Genomic DNA, 20,527 nt, shown 5'->3' with positions numbered 1-20,527 from the left:
GCAGCCTTCACCGCGAGCCATTCTTCCAGCTGCTCTGCTCCACCAGCCATCCCGTGAGCCACTCCAGCCATCCCACAAACTGCTCTGCCAGCCGCTCCGCAATATATATTCAGCCCCCCCCCACTACTTTACACAGTACTTAGTGATTTCAGGTCTTTAGTGATTTTAACTTGTAGTAAGGTAGCCTCAGTACTGGTGCACCATTGGCCCAAAGTGAATTCAGCTCAGCAGCCTGTAACTAGACTCCTAATAGAATAGCTCTGATATTCTACAGTAGAGAGAGAAGAAGGTACAGTTGGTGTTTCAGGCCCTCAGAAGGGGCCCACTCCACCAGACACAAATGTCTGTCCCCAAGCTCACTCAATTCACTGGGTTTTGGAACCCATGCCCCTTGTCTAGCGAGTGCTCCTTAGTTGATGGCGAGTCCCTCTGCCATAAAACAGTTCCACTGTCCTTGAGTCACATAATCAGGGTAACACTACTTTATTCTTTCTGCCCTAATAACAGAGAAACTGGTGATCCCACAGCAGCCAAAGTGACCATTGGCTAGGCATAGGCAGTCCCTCATGTTAGGCAGGGTGGGTGTGCCCATGCAAACAAGATCAGTCCCTGAAGTCCTTTTCCATGGCTCACCACCAGATGTCAGGGTAGAGCTCATACTGACTCTGCTTACATCTATAACTTTGTCAAACTTTAACATTTTCAGCTGAAATTTTCCATGCAAGGTGTCTACCTCAGGCTGAATGTTTCTGGAAAATTTTATCTAAAACCTGCCCTTTAATCCTGTCTCTCAGCCCTTGTTCAGTTCAAGTTTTGATTTAGTTTTTTTAATAAACTCTTGGAGTTGAAAGTCTTCCCTTTCTGCAAGAAACATATGATGAAGCAGCAGCTTGGCATTTGAGCAATCAAGAAGGGGTGCTTGGTTCCCCACCAGCGTGCCACCTGGAATTGGGGTACCACTGAGCCCCCATGACCCACCAGTTTGGGACACCTTTACACTGTACTACTGTGACCAGCTGGCCAAGCCCTCTCCCAGGCTCCAGCCTGCACTTTTACCAGCACACATACAGATAGGGACACACCCAGCTGCAGTTACATACAGATGCTGTGATGAGCTCTTCATGGGGAGGCTTCAGCTAAGGAACTTCCCAGCTACTCAGGTACATTTCCCCCCCAGTGGTGTAAACCCAAAATTATACCATCTACAAAAGATAGATTTAAAGTGATTATAAGGGATAGCAAGCAGATCAAAGCAGATTACCTAGCAAATAAACAAAACACACAAACTAAGCTTAATATACCACATAGATTGGATGTGAACAGCAAACTCTTACCCTAAATGATGATTCAAGTAGGCTGCAGATTCGTAAGGGCAAGCTGCACTAACTTACAGTTTGGAATCCCCAGATGTTTCATTCACAGGCTAAAAATCCCTTTAGCCTGGGTCCAGCACTTCCCAGTTTAGTCTTGTTCCTCAGGTGTTTCCAGGAGTCTCCTTGGGCAGGGAGTCAGTGAAGAACCACAATGATGTTACTCCCCTGCCTTAAATAGCTTTTGCATATAATGGGAACCCTTTGTCTCAAAGCTTGGTTCCCATGCCAGTCTGTGAAAAAACACCAGTAACCCAAGAGGGAGTCCAGCACCAAGTGACCTGATCACATGTCCCTGTAACATTATAGCAGCCATAACTCAGAGGCTGTTTATAGCATCCTCAGGAAGACTCCCCAGGTTCAGGAAGATAAGCTTCTTCTAAGGCCTATTGTTTTCCTAATGACTCATTAACCTGAATGGGCCCTATGACTGGTTGGTTGGACCCCCATTCTGGGATGCCATCTGATGTACTGGGGTTTCACAGAGCCCCTCCTGCTCCACAATCCTGGATTCCCTCTCCCTGTTTTGCTAAATTAGGCCCACCAGCCTCTTGCAGCACACACACACAGGTAGGGCCACACCCAGCTGCAGACACAGACTGAAGTCAGCTCTGTGTGAGAGGATTCACCCAGCACTCACGTGCACACTCCTTTTGAGGAATAAACCCAAAATAATACTGTCTTGTGCTGTATAGAAAGATCTGCACAGAGCAATCTCATAAAAATTCACCCTCTCCCTCAATGTGCAGACAGATATGCACAGCTTCTTGCCCCCCCCCCACCCCCTCCCACACCCCTGATTTGAATTGCACAAGCTGGGTTATGTTATAAACAAAAAATAAGTTTATTAACTACAAAAGGCAGATTTTAAGTGATCATAAGGGATAGCAAACAGAACAAAGCAGATTACTAAGCAAATAAAACAAAACACGCAAGCTAAGCTTGATTCACTAAATAAACAGGTTACAAAATGTAATTTCTCACCCTAAATGCTGAATTTAGGCAGGACGCAGAGTTTCTGTAGCTCATAGTTCCAGTTATTTTTCTGACAGACTGGACCCCTGTCTCAGTCTGGATTCACCCCTGCCTTTCCCTTCAGGTTAGTTCCCTTGTCCCTTCAGGTTCTTTCAGCAGTCCTTCTTCTTGGGTAGGCAATGGAGGAGAGACCAGATCAACTTCTTCCCAGAAAAGATTTACCTAAGGTGGGAATCCTTTGTTTGATCCCCATCCTCCTACAGTGGAAAAGTACCAGTAGTGTCCAAAGTGGAATTTTGTATCTGGTAACAGGGCCACCCGCCCTGGTAATGTCAGAGCTATGTCCCAAGATGCCTCTCAGGAAGGTGAGAGATTAGTATATTCATAGTCTTATTGTTTCTTCTTAATGGGCCATCAGCCCTGTCTGACTTTTTCATTTTTAAGCCTGAAGGGCTATTGTGGGTGTCACCCAAAGTAGCACATTTGAAATACAGATACATGATTCCTAGCTTCAGATAAAAAAAGATGCATGCATATAAATGGATAAACACATTCAGTAGATCATAACATTTTCAATGATACTTCATATGACCCCTCTTGCATAAAACATATCTTAGTTATGTCATGTTCATATCATAACAATATTTCTATGAAGAATATGGAGTGTAACATCACAAGCCCCTTCCCAGCCAGCCATCTATACTGACAGTCTTTTGCCTAATTTACACGTGGGCATTCCCCACGTGTAAACACATTTGTAATACAGATAGTCAATATTCCTACCTTCAGATACAAAAATGATACATGCATTCAAATAGGATAATCATATTCAGTAAATCATAACCTTTCCAATAATTTTTCACATGACCTATCTTGCATAAAATACATCAGAATTATGCCATAAATCATATCATTGTGAAAAATATGGGGTGCAGTGTCACAACAGAATTAAAGCAGAAGCAGGAGTAAAGTTGTTGCTTCAGACTTGAGTTTTTTTAGGTTTTCTTATTTATTTATTTAAATAAATGAAGACCAGCTAAAATGTTGGCATTAAACAGATCTGACTGCAGCTTTTTACTAGATCTTGGTAGGCTAAGAACAGGAGGATCGAAAAGCAAAAGGCAATTGTGTCAACTTTAAAAAATACCCAAAATATTATGAAACATTTAAAATCATTTTAAAGTAGCAGATTATTTTTACTGCATTTCTTCTATTTACTTCTGAGCAATTTAATAGCCTTCTTGGATGGATGCAGCCATGGGACTCTGACCTCATGCCTGTAATGGCCTGACCTGCCCCATAAGAGGTAGAGCAGTGTAAATGGCTAATCCCATCTAATTAGCCTGCCTGCAACACCAATTGGCTTAAGCCTGGTAAGAGAGCAGCAGGAAGCTGCAAGGCTGGGGGGCAGGAGAGAAGAAAAGTAAGTTAATTAATTAAGCAATTAAACATTACAGCACTCTCCAGCCAGAAGGGCCTGGGAGAAACCCTGACCAAGCAAGGGAGAGAGTACAGAGCTATCCAGGCAATGGAGAAGCCTTGGGCCTTAAAGCAGAAGGAGCTGCTGCTAGAGGAAGCTGTGACTAACTACTCAAGAAGCTGCACAACTGGCAAGGGAGATTTCACCTACCTCCCTTGAAGGGTTGTCTGAGCAGATTCAGAGACCTCTTACATGTTGGTCCTCTTAAATTTTAAATTAAGTTTTGGGCCTCTTAAATTTTGCCTGAGCTGTGAGGTAACAGCCTTTAAACCATTGTTCAAGTGCTCCTTTGTGAATGCTTTATTAAATGGAGATATACTGGAGTTAGAGAGTTTGGCTTCTCCTTGATTGGGCTGTTCAAGTGACATCATTGTTTCCCTATTGAAGGAGAAACTGAGGCAAGCCAGTGCAGAGCCATACTTGTCTAGAAGGAGGAGCTACAGAATAGACATACACATTTACAATGCGTCATCTATCCAACGTATGTCTTTGTGGCCCAGTGTGACATATCTTCTTGTGTCTTAGTGCCAGGGCCGCCGAGAGCGGGTTCACGCCCCGGTGAAAAAAAATTTTTGGGCCCCCCAGCAAGAGCGGACCGGCTAAACAGGGCCCCGGGCCCCCTCCCGGATTGCGGGGCCCCGGTAATTTGTACTGGCTTCCCGCCCTCTCGTCGGCCCTGCTTAGTGCTACATAACTAAATGGGCTAATGCAGAAATGGCTCAGTGACTCATGGCTCACAATTTTCCATCATTCTTGAGGTAAGAGGACCTGGACCAATTGACATTTAATTTGCCATTTAATTGCATCTCTGGGAATAAATAGAACATTTTTGCAACATTGTATTAGACTATGGTTTTGTTCAGCCTTCCCAGTTATCAGTTACAATTCCAACATAATATTCCTAATATAAACTGTACATCAGCCTGATAGTAGGAAACTATAGAGAGAAAACAGTAATATATTTTACTGGACCAACTTTTGTTGGTGAAGGAGACAAGCTTTTGAGCTACAGAGAGCTCTGCTTCATGTCTGGGAAAGGTACTCAGAGTGTTTCAGCGAACTACAAGGTGGAACAAAGTGTTTAGCATAAGTAGTTTACCCATATTCTAAGGGACAAGGTGAGTGAGATAATATCTCTTATTGAACCAAAGAAGTTGGTCTAATAAAAGATATTATCTCAACCTCCTTGTCTCTCTAATATCCTGGGACTGACATGACTACAACTGTACTGCATACATATTCTAAGGGGCCATTCAAACCCTCCTAATACCCAGGATTTGGGCAAAGTGTTTGTTGTTGAATGTAAAATAGTTATATGTGAGGATGAAATGGATGAATATAGCAATGTGTTTGGGGTGGATATCTGAGTGTTGTTCATTGTCTTGTAGATATTTGAGGCAGACTGAGGTTCTGCCATTGTGAGGGATGTTGGTGTATAGGGAATTGACATCCATGGTGGCAAGGCTGGTGTTCCGAGGGAGGTTATTAACATTGCAGAGTGCCTGAAGGAAACTCATACAGAGAAATGATGAAAAGCAAAAACACCATATCATCCATGGGCAAACACTTTTCACAAAACAATCAATCCATGTCTGACCTCTCAGTCCTCGTCCTCAATGGAAAATGGGTACAACACCTTCAAAACACGAGCCTGGCAGTTTAAATTCAAAACATTACTAGACACTAAAAATCATGGTCTTAATAAAGACACTGGATTTATGGCTTATTACAACAATCCATAACCCACAAACCCCTCTTTTTTTTTGTTTTAGGATTGCAAGGGTGTTAATGGACCACTTCATCTTGAATGGTCCCTTAGAATATGTGTTAATTATTTTTGCTAACCAATCTGTTCCACCTTGTATTTAGCTGTGACAACCTAAGTACCTATCCCAGACCCGAGGAAGAGTTGTATGTGGCTCAAAACTTGTCTCTTTCACCAACAGAAGTTGGTCCAATAAAAGCTATTAGCTCACCCACCTTGTCTCTGTAATATCCTGGGACCAAAACAGTTACAACAACACTGTAAACAACAGGGAGCTATATAAAGCACATTTTTGATGACATTCAGTGACTTGACAATACCAGCTGGGGGAGAATTATGAATTAATTGAAATATGTTCAATATAATGTTAGTGGAAGAGGGAATATTTCGTAATCTATAAAACCAATGTGACTTGGGGAGAAAGCAAAGTAACCATGCCTAGATTCAATACCATTCTTCTCAAACAGCATTGCTACTTCTTGTGTAATACCAGAAACTGTCCCTGTTGTACAACAAACATAATACTAGTCACACATGCCACTGGGCAATCAGAGCTACTTTTTGACACAGCAGAAAAAATATGTCAGAGATCTGTGTGCTTTGGAACATTCATGGCTTTCATGTTGTATTTCAGACCCCAAGTAATTTTCTGTAGCCTGTGGTTAACAACTGAAATTCCTCTGGCTGCTATGCATAGATTTAATTTGATCTGAGATGTCCTGCTAGTAAGAAAGGGTCAAGCCACTGACAAAAGGGAGTAAAGTCAATGGATAGTGAGTTCCCGCATGGTTGTTTTTTTGGAACTGTTGCTAGATTACAGACATATGTGTTGGATGGATAGTGCGTTCCCACATGGTTGTTTTTTTGGAACTGTTGCTAGATTACAGACATATGTGTTGGAACCTGGCAGTGAGATATGCTTACTCACGTTGAATACTATCTTACAACTTGAGTCATCTATTGAAGTTAATGGGATCACCTGGGGCAAAGTACTTCTCAACATGAGCAAGGGCATTAAATCTAATTTATAGTTCTGTGGGGATAGGGTGACTAGATGTTCCGATTTTATAGGGACAGTCCCAATATTTGGGGCTTTGTCTGATATAGGCGCCTATTACTCCCCACCCTCTGTACCGATTTTTCATACTTGCTGTCTGGTCAGCCTATGTGGGGCTAAGTAAAATGTTCCTGCTCCCCATGGACAGCACAATGATCAGTGGGCCTACCTCTATTTTACAATCTGATTGGGATGATATTTCAGAAAATATTGTTTATTCACATTGCACATTTCATCCCTAGTGTAAAAAAACACCTTAACACCCACAGTTTCATCCTACCCTCATTAGCAACCTGTCAACCACAGGCACTACACTCTGCTTGCTCATAGAACTCTTCACTGCTGGGAAAAGAGAGACTGTAAATCAATTAAACACAAATTACAAAATCCAACTGTATCCATTAAAAACTACAGCGTATAACCTGATGAGACAAGGCAGCACTTATATTAGAATTACTTTTAAAAAATGTAATTACAAATTGTAGGAAAACATTTTTCCTAGACATGGAGCAATTGATCACTACCCGTTGAGCTCGACCATCTAGTCAGCTTTCTATCCACCTTATAGTCCATTCATCCATCCCATACTTCTTTAACTTGCTGGCAAGAATACTGTGGGAGACCGTATCAAAAGCTTTGCTAAAGTCAAGGAATAACACATCCACTGCTTTCCCCTCATCCACAGACCCAGTTATCTCATCATAGAAGGCAATTAGGTTAGTCAGGCATGACTTGCCCTTGGTGAATCCATGCTGACTGTTCCTGATCACTTTCCTCTCCTCTAAGTGCTTCACAATTGATTCCTTGAGGATCTGCTCCATGATTTTTCCAGGGACTGAGGTGAGGCTGACTGGCCTGTAGTTCCCCGGATCCTCCTTCTTCCCTTTTTTAAAGATGGGCACTACATTAGACTTTTTCCAGTCATCCGGGACCTCCCCCGATCGCCATTAGTTTTCAAAGATAATGGCCAATGGCTCTGCAATCACATCTGCCAACTCCTTTAGCACCCTCAGATGCAGCGCATCTGGACCCATGGACTTGTGCTCTTCCAGTTTTTCTAAACAGTCCCAAACCACTTCTTTCTCCACAGAGGGCTGGTCACCTCCTCCCCATACTGTGCTGCCCAGTGCAGCAGTCTGGGAGCTGACCTTGTTCGTGAAGACAGAGGCAAAAAAAGCATTGAGTACAGTAGCTTTTTCCACATCCTCTGTCACTAGGTTGCCTCCCTCATTCAGTAAGGGGCCCACACTTTCCTTGACTTTCTTCTTGTTGCTAACATACCTGAAGAAACCCTTCTTCTTACTCTTAACATCTCTTGTGAGCTGCAACTCCAAGTGTTATTTGGCCTTCCTGATTTCACTCCTGCATGCCTGAGCAATATTTTGATACTCCTCCCTGGTCATTTGTCCAATCTTCCACTTCTTGTAAGCTTCTTTTTTGCATTTAAGATCAGCAAGGATTTCGCTGTTAAGCCAAGCTGGTCGCCTGCCATATTTACTATTCTTTCTACACGTTGGGATGGTTTGTTCCTGCAACCTCAATAAGGATTCTTTAAAATACAGCCAGCTCTCCTGGACTCCTTTCCCCCTCATGTTATTCTCCCAGGGGATCCTGCCCATCAGTTCCCTGAGGGAGTCAAAGTCTGCTTTTCTGAAGTCCAGGGTCCATATTCTGCTGCTCTCCTTTCTTCCTTGTGTCAGGATCCTGAACTCGACCATCTCATGTTTACTGCCTCCCAGGTTCCCATCCACTTTTGCTTCCCCTACTAATTCTTCCCGGTTTGTGAGCAGCAGGTCTAGAAGAGCTCTGCCCCTAGTTGGTTCCTGCAGCACTTGCACTAGGAAATTGTCCCCTACACTTTCCAAAAACTTCCTGGATTATCTGTGCACCGCTGTATTGCTCTCCCAGCAGATATCATGGTGATTAAAGTCTCCTGTGAGAACCAGGGCCTGCGATCTAGTAACTTCTGCTAGTTGCCAGAAGAAAGCCTCGTCCACCTGGTCTGATGGTCTATAGCAGACTCCCACCACGACATCACCCTTGTTGCTCACACTTCTAAACTTAATCCAGAGACTCTCAGGTTTTTCTGCAGTTTCATACTGGAGCTCTGAGCAGTCATACTCCTCTCTTACATACAATGCAACTCCCCCACCTTTTCTGCCCTGCCTGTCCTTCCTGAAAAGTTTATATCCATCCATGACAGTACTCCAGCCATGTGAGTTATCCCACCAAGTCTCTGTTACTCCAATCACATCATAGTTCCTTGACTGTGCCAGGACTTCCAGTTCTCCCTGCTTGTTTCCCAGGTTTCTTGCATTTGTGTATAGGCACTTTGGTTCAGGTATGGATGAATGCTGGAAACTGTCCCACCCTAGGGAAAACCAATTAGTATACATGTTTGTTTTCCCTTTCTCTTTCTATTTCAATTTCTTTTTTCTCTTCTTTCCTTCAAACTTTGCTGCCTCCCAGGTTTGAGCCTTAGGTAAACTTAATCAAAGCCAACTGAACATTTTAAAGTGGGGAAATACTAAGGCCACAATAACCATTAGCAAACGTATTAGACCAGATCAGCTGAATCATCACAATTAGAGCAGATAAGTTATATTTTGGTGACATCATTGCTCATAGTCACAGCCTAATGGCTGTCCTATTGTAGGTAAATCAGACAAACCAATCATCCTACTGTTTTTAAATTGCCAACCTTTTGTTTATTCAGGAGAAGCCAGATCCTGAAATATGAGGCTCATTATACTTTGGGGGGATAGGGTATGTCAAGAGAGTGAATGTCATATACGGAAGTCACTGTAAATAATGAGGAGACACACCCACTCAAATAACAGAATTTAGCTGGGGAATAAGCTTGCTCTCAGCTGCTTATTACCAGCAGCAATTAGGAATATGCAAATTGGTTGGAAAATAAGATCAGCAGGTGCCATGAAAAATTGGCTTGCTGCATCAGTGTTTAAGCTTTCCTAAGACATTTGCAATACTTCCTGTATATAGAATGGGTATATCACAAATACAATACATTTAACTAGCTCAGGTGGTAAATATCCAGTTTCTAATGTCCACCTCTGTTGCCTGAGTCCTAATTTAGAACCAAAACCAAATGAAAGGTAAGTTGTAGATTCAATTATGTTTAACCTTTTTTTAACCCCCACCCCCGCTATTTTTCACTTTCATGAGCTGCCACATTTGTCGCAGTTTTACTGGTCCCAGTGGAGTAGTACTTTACACTCCTGGGCAGGAAGAAGTCATGTCAGTTTTCAGACATCACCCATGAATCTCAAGTAGTGTGAAAAAGATGCTCAAATTCTTGCGACTTGCAAATCACGCACAAGCAATGGCAAAGCTGTTTCTCCCATAGTGAAAGTCTTCAGTGGCAGAGTGTAATTTTCAAGTGTGAGCACCTTAACAGGATGTCAAAATCTGGCATTTGGATGCTTCATTTGGCACTAAGCCACATAATTTTCTGCTTTATGCACCGAAGTGCTATTTTGTGTGACCAAAAGTGGCATTTGAACATCCTTGTAAGGTGCCCATGTGAGCTGTATTCCAACTGAATGACTCTACTGAAGAAAATGGTGGTTTTCCTGATATCTAATAGTTTTTATTTGTGCATTTAGGATTGAATAGTTCAGCTCTAAACTTATTTACAGCTGAAGACATTTACATACCCAAAAAACCCATGCTGCCTCAGAAACCAAAATGTATCATTCCAGCAGTCAGTCTTTCCTGCTTAGCAAACAATATCTGGGCTGGCAAAACTAAATGATTCATATCCTTAAATGACAGCTGATGGGGTACTTTGCTTCACCCCTCCTACTTCTCTTAAATCCACTTTTTTTTCTGACATTTTGAAATCACAGCAGACCTCCTAGATAAAGTATGCATCACCTATGACAAAATTGCCTTGTCACAGGGAAATGTATCCATGTTCTTGGGGGCTTTATGTTGTCATACATTTTATGATTTAGTTCTCATAGTCCTTGGTGTCCAGAAATGATGAGCTGCTGTAGTACTTAGAGCATGTGCATCTTAGTAAACCAGTTCAAAGATTATCTATGCTTCATATAAACATTAAGGAAATGACAAGGCCAATGGGATGTATGAAACTCATTCTCTTAATTTTATTGCTGTGTTTTATTCCTGCCTTATGGATATTGTTTGCATAGGAACAGACCTTTTGCTATATTAAATTGTCAGATCTCAGTGAAGTAAAATTGATCTGCCAAATATGTAATTGCTAAGATGAAGATGTAATGGGTATAAAGTCATGGGATTACTGAGTAGACACAAATGCAGCAAGAGGGAGTGAGTCCTGCTCAACTGGAGAGAATTTTCATAAAAATGAATAAAAAAAGGTAACAAACCCAAATAATATTAAACAAAATCTTTCCTGGGCTCAGGATCAGCTCAGCCTCCAAAGCATAGTTGGGAAGCCCAGTCTTCCCACAGGCCCTCTCCCTCTTTTGTCTCTCCAGTTCCCCTTCCTGTATCCTGCGGCAGCACGCCCAGCATCACTGCAAAAGGAGTGGAAAGGAAAGATGGAGTTCACTCCTTTGGTGCTGGAAGCCAGGTAACACCCTGCCTGCGCCCAGTCACAGTTACCATCACTCATCTTACTGATTATAATTTATTTTTATATCATGCGTCTTTAGCAGATTCCTGTTGTTGTTAAATGTACTTTCAAAAGGCTTGATCATGCACCCTTTAAAATCAATGCTCAGAACAAGGTCTATGGGTGTAGGATAGAGTGCTAAATCCAGTGATGCAATAAAGCAAAATCAGCATGGCTATCAAGATAGGGAAAGCAACTGCACTAGAGTTAGGCAAATACTGCTCAGAACTATTCATGAATATTCATTCACAACTGTATATGAATTCACTTGGACTGTGACCACACCCTTTTGTTTTTCTCTGCTTTTGTGAAATTATTGGAAGGAATGTTTTCTCAACTAGTAAAATAAATATTGTAGAATGATCATGGAAAGCAAATGTCCTTCTTCACCCTGGTGCACATGCACAGGGATAGCTGAAATTTAGCCCAATATATTAAGAAGTAGGATGATACTTTATGTTGTTTTATTTTAGGTTTGCAGACTAGCAAAGTGTGAGTTCCACTGGAGTATTAAGATAATTTACATCACTGATTTTGGAATCAATTAACTACTTTCCAAAATTAAAATTCTGTATTTCCTCAATTTGTAGCTAATGAATGTGGGTGAGAGGATATTCTACATGGTTCCTTTCCTATAATCATACATGTCCAGGAGCTCTCAGAGTTTTCTGGAAAACTTTATATTAGTCCTTTTACCCTTCATTTTATTTCTTCTTCATTTTATTACTTGTTAATTCTTCTGACTCCATATTCATTTATTTATATTTGTTTCCTTAGGTTTCTAAAATATGCCCAGTTAGGTGCACCAGGCAGACAAGCACAAGGGCAAATCGCCTGCAGGAGATGTTAAACTGACTGTCACAAGGCTGCTGTGATAGTCAGCACCCGACTTACATAACCAGTCTGAACTGAAATAAGATCCAGTTTGTGAAGTGCTTTTGTGGTTGGTGTGAAAATCCCATAGATGACTTAAACTATCCATTGTCAACATGGAGTGTCCTAGGACACTGTCTACCAATATCAGGCTGGACTTGGTATTAATAGCACCAATTTAATTAACCCACTTAAACTCCTGGGTGAACTCTTATTTCAGTTTGAGTGGCTTATTTTGGTTTATTGTGACTCTGTTCCTACTGGACTTAAATTAAACTGGAATAAGCCTGGTATAAGCAAAACTAAGAATGTCCGTCCAAACAGCCTTTTGCATGGGTTTAAAATCACACCATTAAGTAAATTGAGGCAACTCTGAATGTAGACAAGATTGTAGGCAGCACTATTCCCATTTCAGACACACAAGTGCTAAAACTTTGGTACTGGGTTTCTTCTGCATGTTTGTTCAGACCAACCTTCCCAAACTTTTCTTACCTCATGTCTGATCAAGAATCTTCTATCTCAATAATGGCTCTGCTGCATATACGGCCAGGACTCGGTAATGTAGACAAATTCAGAGGAGTCCCTAAGATTAGATTACTGTTGGTAGAGACTGAATGTGTCATTGTTCACTTGTACTGAACTGCAAGAGCAACACCGGTGAGTCAACTAGAACAGTGATAAAAAAATTGCACACTCTTGGCTTTCCTTCTTTCAAATGGTCAAAAAATGATTTCAATGCAAAAAATTGGACAAAACTTTCATGAACATTTTGATCTGTTTTTTTGACCAACTCTGTTTTTAAAGACCAGGCTTTCTTTAAGCTTATTGTTTTGCAAATTTTATGACTAAGTCTAAAACACTTAAGTTTTCAACAGCTAAAATTTTTCATCCTGAATAGATTTCACCTACAAATGTTACAAACAAAATTCTTCATATAAATTCTTTATTTACAAATTCTGAACATCCTGGCTGCTCACCAGTCAGAAATGTTGCAATGGTTTGATAATTCCAGTGGGGTAGAGGACTGCCAGACATCTAGCAACTCTTGATCCCTGCGATATAGTTAATAACTGGAGTGGAAGGCAGTGGACTTTAGAGAAAGAGAAGAGATGTTGCAAATGTCTTAAAAGCTTTAAAGGTTCTCTTGATGATAATCCAAACTTCAGATAAATCAGTCTTTTGGTTTATTTTACATCAGTATGTGCACGTTGTGTGTGGGAGAAGCAGGTCTCCATGAAGAGGAATGCACTGAGGCTGTCACATCTGTATTTTAAATTTTACATGTCTGTGAGCAAAATCCTCCCAGTAGATCTACAGGGCGGATCTGAGATAAGTGGCTTGAATGATGACTACTTTCAACTCAATGCAGAAATACGGCTTCTTCAGATGCTTTCAGGTTTCAGATATGGATTTTCACAGTGGACATGTGCATGTTGTCCCACAATAGACTTCAAGAAGGACATGACATTTTTTGGCCCACTATATTATAAATATGACTCAGAATGTGTTGAAAAAAATACCTTATTGAATAAAAAACGATATCTCACCCCTTAGCTGGAGTTACTCATTCACAGAAGATCCCTGTGACAAATGGATTGTCACATCAATATCAATGTAGGCATGTTAAACTAAAAGTCTCAAACCAACCTTGACTGCCCAGAACATCTTCTTTGTTGAGAACACTCTCTTCTCCTCACCAAAGTAGTCAAAATCCTATTGGTGGTTTAGGAGAGATATAACACTGTTCTTGCATCTTTCAAGCAATATGAGAGCAAACCCTGTCCTCAGGACAGAACTGAGAAATGACTATCAGCATGCAAAACCTCAAGCATATAGGGTCAGATTTACAAAGGTATTTTGGCACTTAAAGATGCAGGGAATTTCAAAATGCCTTGGTGCCTGACTCCCATTGATTTCAATGGGAGTCTGGTGCCTATGCACCTAATGAGATTTTGAAAAGTACCTATCTGCATCTGTAAGCACCTAAGTACCTTTGAAAATCTAACCCCAAGGGTTTAAGTCACTTTTGAAACTGGGACTTTGGCTTCTAGTTCACCTGGGACCAGATGAGCCCATGGAATTAGGCATCCAGGTGCTTTTCAAAATCCCACTAGGTGCCTATCTGCATCTTTAGGCACCTAAAATGCCATTAAAAATCTGGCCCATAGGCATTTTTGAAAATATTACCCCAAGTCAGGGAGTCTGGCTGGAGTATTTTAAATTAGTATTTAAAATATGAGCCATTCTCTACCTCATATTCAAGTAGAAACGTTAAAAGAGAACAAACAAACTAAGCTTTACCCTGTGTTAATATCCTCGTCTATAGAAGGTCTTATTATGTGGTCTCCTGCATGGAATTGAGTGAATGACTACCCTGACTTTCTTCTGTCATTAAAGTGCTCCTTACCCAGGAACCTATAATGACATTCCTGCAGCTAGACAAATACATTTTATATCAACTAGCTCAGATGCTGCACTGTCATGCTGCTTATCTAAAAAAAATGGCAGTTTTCTCTTGCCCTGAACTTTGCTGCTAAATGCCATCTTCCTCCTTCAGTCACTTAAGGTAATTAGGATATTGTGGTCCCTTAGAAACAGGGCAGTGCTTGCAGAGCTTTGTGTGGGTGAAATTAATTTGATATCTGTTTAGGATAGCATCTAAAACAGGGCTGCTTATTTAATGCCTACACCTTTTCACTTTTATTTTGTTTTAAATGAGTCGTGTTATAATTAGGGTGACCAGATGTCCCGATTTTATAGGGACAGTCCCGATTTTTGGGTCTTTTTCTTATATAGGCTCCTATTACGCCCCCCCTCCCTCCGCCCCCCACTCCCGTCCCAATTTTTCACACTTACTGTCTGGTCACCTGCCAGCAGGACTAATTCAAAGATATCACACTTCTTTACAGCTCACCCATTTACAATAAATACAGTAGAATGAGAACTAGTAACAGTTCTGAAATGCACGAGAAATTTCTCAGGTTCCATTTCGAAACACTGCATTCAGTTAATAGCCACAGTTTGTAAGCAATTTATGTAGGACCTGGTCCAGCTCCCACTGAAGTCAGTAGGAGCTGGATCTTCCCATGGATTTCAATGGGAGCTAGGGGAGACCCCCGAAAAGACATTTCAGAGGGCAGATTCCCATCAGGATATGGTGGAGGCAGAGATGTTGCATATAGACAGGTCATGAGAGAGAACTGTACATTTCCTTCATCTACTGAGGCCCTGATATTGCAAAGACATATTTGCATACCTTACTTTACCCATGTGAGCAGTCCCAGTGACTTCAGTGGAACTATTCATGTGTAAAAGAATTAAGCACCTGAATTTTTAATGATTGATTTTGCAATTCTGCTTTTAAAAATCCAAACCCCTATCAGATAATCTGGAATGATTTTCATATTAAAGCTATATTTTAAGTATAGTTAAAATAAACATATTGCTTATGCTAGTCTTAAGGCTCAGAGATGAAAACAGTTCTCTTGCTGACTCATGCTTTTGGAGATGTATATATAAATAAAACATATGTTACATACCAAAGATCTCAAAGACCTTTGCAAAGGTAAGCAAGTATTATCCTCATTTTAGAGGTGAAGAAAGGTTTAATTGATCACCTGAGGTCACACAGCAAGTCCTTTCTGTTTGGTCCCCGAGCTTACTATCAATCGAATCTGAAACGTCATTGTCGCAGTTAACTCAATTAGCATGTTTCGATTAATATTCAGGTCTAATCTGTAAGAGGTCAGATCTTTGTAATAGATACATTTTTAGGAAAATCTACCCTCTTCTGTTTATATCTGTCTGTTAATCAGATACAACTTATAGTTCTGCTAATTGTGGCTAATCATGCTACTACAATGCTAAGACCATTTATTTTTCTTTATAGATTTCTTGCAGCTAATTAACTCACCATTGAAACAAGCAAATGTTTGAGTAAAATCAAACTTCTGGTAATGGCCTAGAGTAATTCCCTCCCAACGTAACACCTGCAGAAAATTTCTGTGAGGAGATCCCTGCAGCATTTCTCTCTAATTGCTCTGTAAGGAGTCAGGGTTTCCTCTCCACCGAACTGCCTCTGGAGCCTGTCCTCAGACCCAGGACTTTGCCTTTAAGGGTGTGTTTACACTACACTTAAAAACCTGTGGCTGGCCTGTGCCAGCTGACTCAGGCTAAGGGGCTGTTAAATTGTGGGATAGACATTCAAGCTGGAGCTACAGCCTTGAGCTCTGGAACCCTCCCATCCCTCAGGGTCCTAGAGCCCCGAGCCCCAACTGAAGCCTAAATGTCTACACTTCAATAAAACAGTCCCTTAGCCCAAGCCCCCCAAGCCCGAGTCAGCTGGCACAGGCCAGCCACACCCTAAAAAGCAAGTCCTAGCAATCCGCTGACTTGGTGTAGATACCAGCTGAGCTGACCAAGCAGAAGATTGAATGGTCCTTCACCTGAGAAAAGCACCATAACTGAATAGAAGGAAGTGGACCTCCTTGAAAGTCACCCAAAGAAAGAAGGTGAGGGCAGGCTAGCTGGTCACCCCCTAGAAAATAGTGAAGCAGGGCTAAAAGTCATCAGTCCCCTCCCAGAATACTTACAAGGGCAAGCCTAGCGAGAGCTAAAGATGGAGCAGAGAGAGTGCAAAGAGGGGGCAGACGAAGCTGGTGAGCTGATGTGGGGTGTGTGCCGGGGGTGGGATTCTGGAGCAATAGGAGCCAGGGTGTTAGAGAACTTTTTAAGTGTGGGTGTAGAGTTGCAGAGGATCATGGGGGCTGGAGCTGCAGAGAGCTAGGTGGGTCTAGAGCAGCTGTTCTCTGCTGGTTAGTTCCAGGAGGCAATTAGCTCCAGAAATCAGTAGATGAATAGACCTGTTCCATTTTTACAAATTTTAATTGCCAAATGGAACCAGCAGGCACAAGTTGAACATTTATAACTAGAATTTCCACCAATGTAGTTCTTGCTGGGAAGCAGAAATGTAAATATACTCTAAGCAAGGTGAGTTATTCCTAGTCCAATTTTTCAGATTCAGGACCTTTGGAAAAGATTCAGATGAGTCTCCAAATCTGTGGGTGCTTAATTTAACCGAACCTTCTGAGGTTTGCCCAGAAGTGAGTACTGAATTGCTTTGGCTGTTCCTCCCCCCTCCTAAATTTAAGAAACAGAAAAAACCCCCCGAAAGGAATGCTTTCTTTCATAGCTTTAAGAAAGCAATCCCATCCCAGAAATTGAAGATTAAGACTATTGAAAACTAAGAGTATGGGATTCCAGGCATCAACAGTACACCAGCTAATATGGACTGGGATTCGTGAAAGTATTTAGGTGCCTATACCCCACACTTAGGCATCTAAATCCCTGTTTCAGGCTCCTGAGTCACAGTTTTGGCTCCATTGCAATCAACAAAACTGTCAAATCCTGTAGGGACCTTACTTGGTGCCTAAGTTTTCAGGGTAAAAGTTCCGTAGGCACCCATGTTTCAGTCTCTGGGCATGTGTACTGCCATCTCCCTCTAGGCATTTGGATGCCTGGGTCTCCCACCTCCCATGTGAATGTACTAGCCACATGACCACAGCATCATTCCCATGCTCAAATGCGCATGCGCATGCACCTCCCCCCATGAGTGTTCCACTGTGACTAAATATTGAACTAACCAATGGGTCAGAGAGAGAAGGAATGACTCTGGCTAAGTTGGTCCAGCCCTCTGTAACCCTGGGTCCCATCCCTTTGTTCCTGCCACTCTTTCATTATTTATCCAGAGTGAATCAGCCTCAACAGGCTAATCTGGCAGAAAGGGAGGAATTGAACGTGGGTCTCCCTATCCTAGGTGCATGCTCTAACCACTGGGCTAAAAGTTATAAGAGGGGCTGGCACCACCACCACTGACTTCTTCCAGCTGTTTTGTGTGGAGCCAAGCAGGCATCTAAGTCACACCTTCAAGAAACTCTGAGATGCCTAAGCTGTCTCCAGGCAGCTGGTTCTTGTTCGTGGCTCACTAAGAACAGCTAAAAGAAGAACAGGAGGACTTGTGGCACCTTAGAGACTAACAAATTTATTAGAGCATAAGCTTTTGTGGACTACAGCCCACTTCTTCGGATGCATATAGAATGGAACATATATTGAGGAGATATATATACACACATACAGAGAGCATAAACAGGTGGGAGTTGTCTTACCACCTCTGAGAGGCCAATTAATTAAGAGAAAAAAAACTTTTGAAGTGATAATCAAGCTAGCCCAGCACAGACAGACAGTTAGATAACAAGTGTGAGAATACCCACAAGGGGAGACAGATTCAATGTTTGTAATGGCCCAACCATTCCCAGTCCTTATTCAAACCGGAGTTGATTGTGTCTAGTTTGCATATCAATTCTAGCTCAGCAGTTTCTCGTTGGAGTCTGTTTTTGAAGTTTTTCTGTTGTAATATAGCCACCCGCAGGTCTGTCACTGAATGACCAGACAGGTTAAAGTGTTCTCCCACTGGTTTTTGAGTATTTTGATTCCTGATGTCAGATTTGTGTCCATTAATTCTTTTGCGTAGAGACTGTCCGGTTTGGCCAATGTACATGGCATAGGGGCATTGCTGGCACATGATGGCATATATCACATTGGTAGATGTGCAGGTGAACGAGCCCCTGATGGTATGGCTGATGTGATTAGGTCCTATGATGATGTCACTGGAATAGATATGTGGACAGAGTTGACATCGGGGTTTGTTACAAGGATAGGTTCCTGGGTTAGTGGTTTTGTTCAGTGATGTGTGGTTGCTGGTGAGTATAAAGCAAATACTCCAGGATTGTCCTGGCATCTCCACAAATTAAAGATTAATTATGTCATGTTATGAAACCTCCAGAAATAAGTCCAACCAAAATTGGCAACCCTCCAAGTGCAGTCCAGATTTAGGCATCTATCTCCGCGAAAAAGTTGAGTTTGGCATACACCCCTCTCCCATTGGCTAGCTTAGGCAGCTCCCTGCCTAGTGTGCTGTCTTTTGCAGAAGACATTCTTAGGCACCTGTCTCTCCCATTCATTGTATAGGGAGCCTAAGCACCTAACTCAGGCTTTGTGGATCGCAGTGTTGTACCTGGATTTTCTAGGCACAAAGTTAGGCACCATGATGCTTAGTGTTGCAACACCTATGTCTCCTTCATGGAACCCCCCATGGTTCCTAGACACTGTAACACAAAGGTTACTTTACTTTAGTGTATAGGCTTCATTCTGCAAGTCGCTCTTCAGAGAGCAGTAGTGACCACAAGATGATTGTGGGTTGGAGTAGATGACCTCCTGAAGTCTCTTCTAACCCTGATATTCTATGATTCTATGATTCTGCTCCAATGTCAGTGTGGCCAAAGAAACAATAATGGAGACAAATAAGGATAAGCATAAGTCATAATACTCCCTCCTGAAAAGGAGTAAGGTTCAAGCCACTAGCATGCTCAGTCGATTACTCTCAAGAGCACACATAGATAATGTCAGCAATCAGAGAGTGGTGTTTTTCTGTGTGTTCCACACTTAGGCTCTACTCTTGGTATGCTGTAGGAGTAGCATGGTAGCTACCCAGCTGCACTCTTATCAATTTGGTATTGGGTTCCCCTGCATTTCCTGGCTTGCTGAGTGCTTTTACACATACCACTGAGCACCTGTGCTGCAGAGGATCAAGCCCTAATAGTGAACATTTACAATGAACGCAAACATAACTTGGACACCAGACCAAACTGTGGAGCTAGAGGAAAAATAGCTTCATCTGATTACATTCATATTTATTGGAGGTAGAATGACAAACTGCAGACTGATTGCAAACAGCAGACAATCACCGACAGGACAATCCTGGCTTTCAATTGGCACTTTATCTCCTTTAAGAAGCTGTTCTGAATCTGCAGGAAAATAATTCAAACATTTTAATTTCATAATTTAAATGGTACCACTCACTTAACAAGCTATTTAGCTGATTGCAATTATGAAAACGCAAGATGTTTAGTAAGGGCTTGCAAGTCCTGTACTAGTCAATGTTATTAATAGATTTATGTTTGTTCCCTTATCATTTTCACTGCTAGTAATTTATATCAAGCCACTGAGAATATGATGGTGTTTTTCCTCAAACACAGGAAAAGTGTTAAATTATTTCTGTCAGGCTCTTTCCTCAGTACTGGGTATAGTGAAAAGATTATTCATGACTGTTACTTTATTATGCTTTCAATTGAATTTGCTAGCTTAATTAGGGCATCTTGATTTAATATATGCAAATACATGTTGTAACAGAAACCTTCACTATATATAGAATGGCAGTCTCCTGCTGTAGTTCTTGCTTATTGAAATCCTGGCAATCTGAACCTTCCAAGCATCTATAAGCAACTACTTTCTGAGTTAGCAATGACATGATTTATGGAGGAGAGCCTAC

The sequence above is a fragment of the Chrysemys picta genome, chromosome 3 (genome assembly GCF_011386835.1).
Source record: "Chrysemys picta bellii isolate R12L10 chromosome 3, ASM1138683v2, whole genome shotgun sequence".
NCBI lineage: Eukaryota > Metazoa > Chordata > Testudines > Emydidae > Chrysemys > Chrysemys picta.
This window is presented reverse-complemented; position numbering follows the sequence as displayed.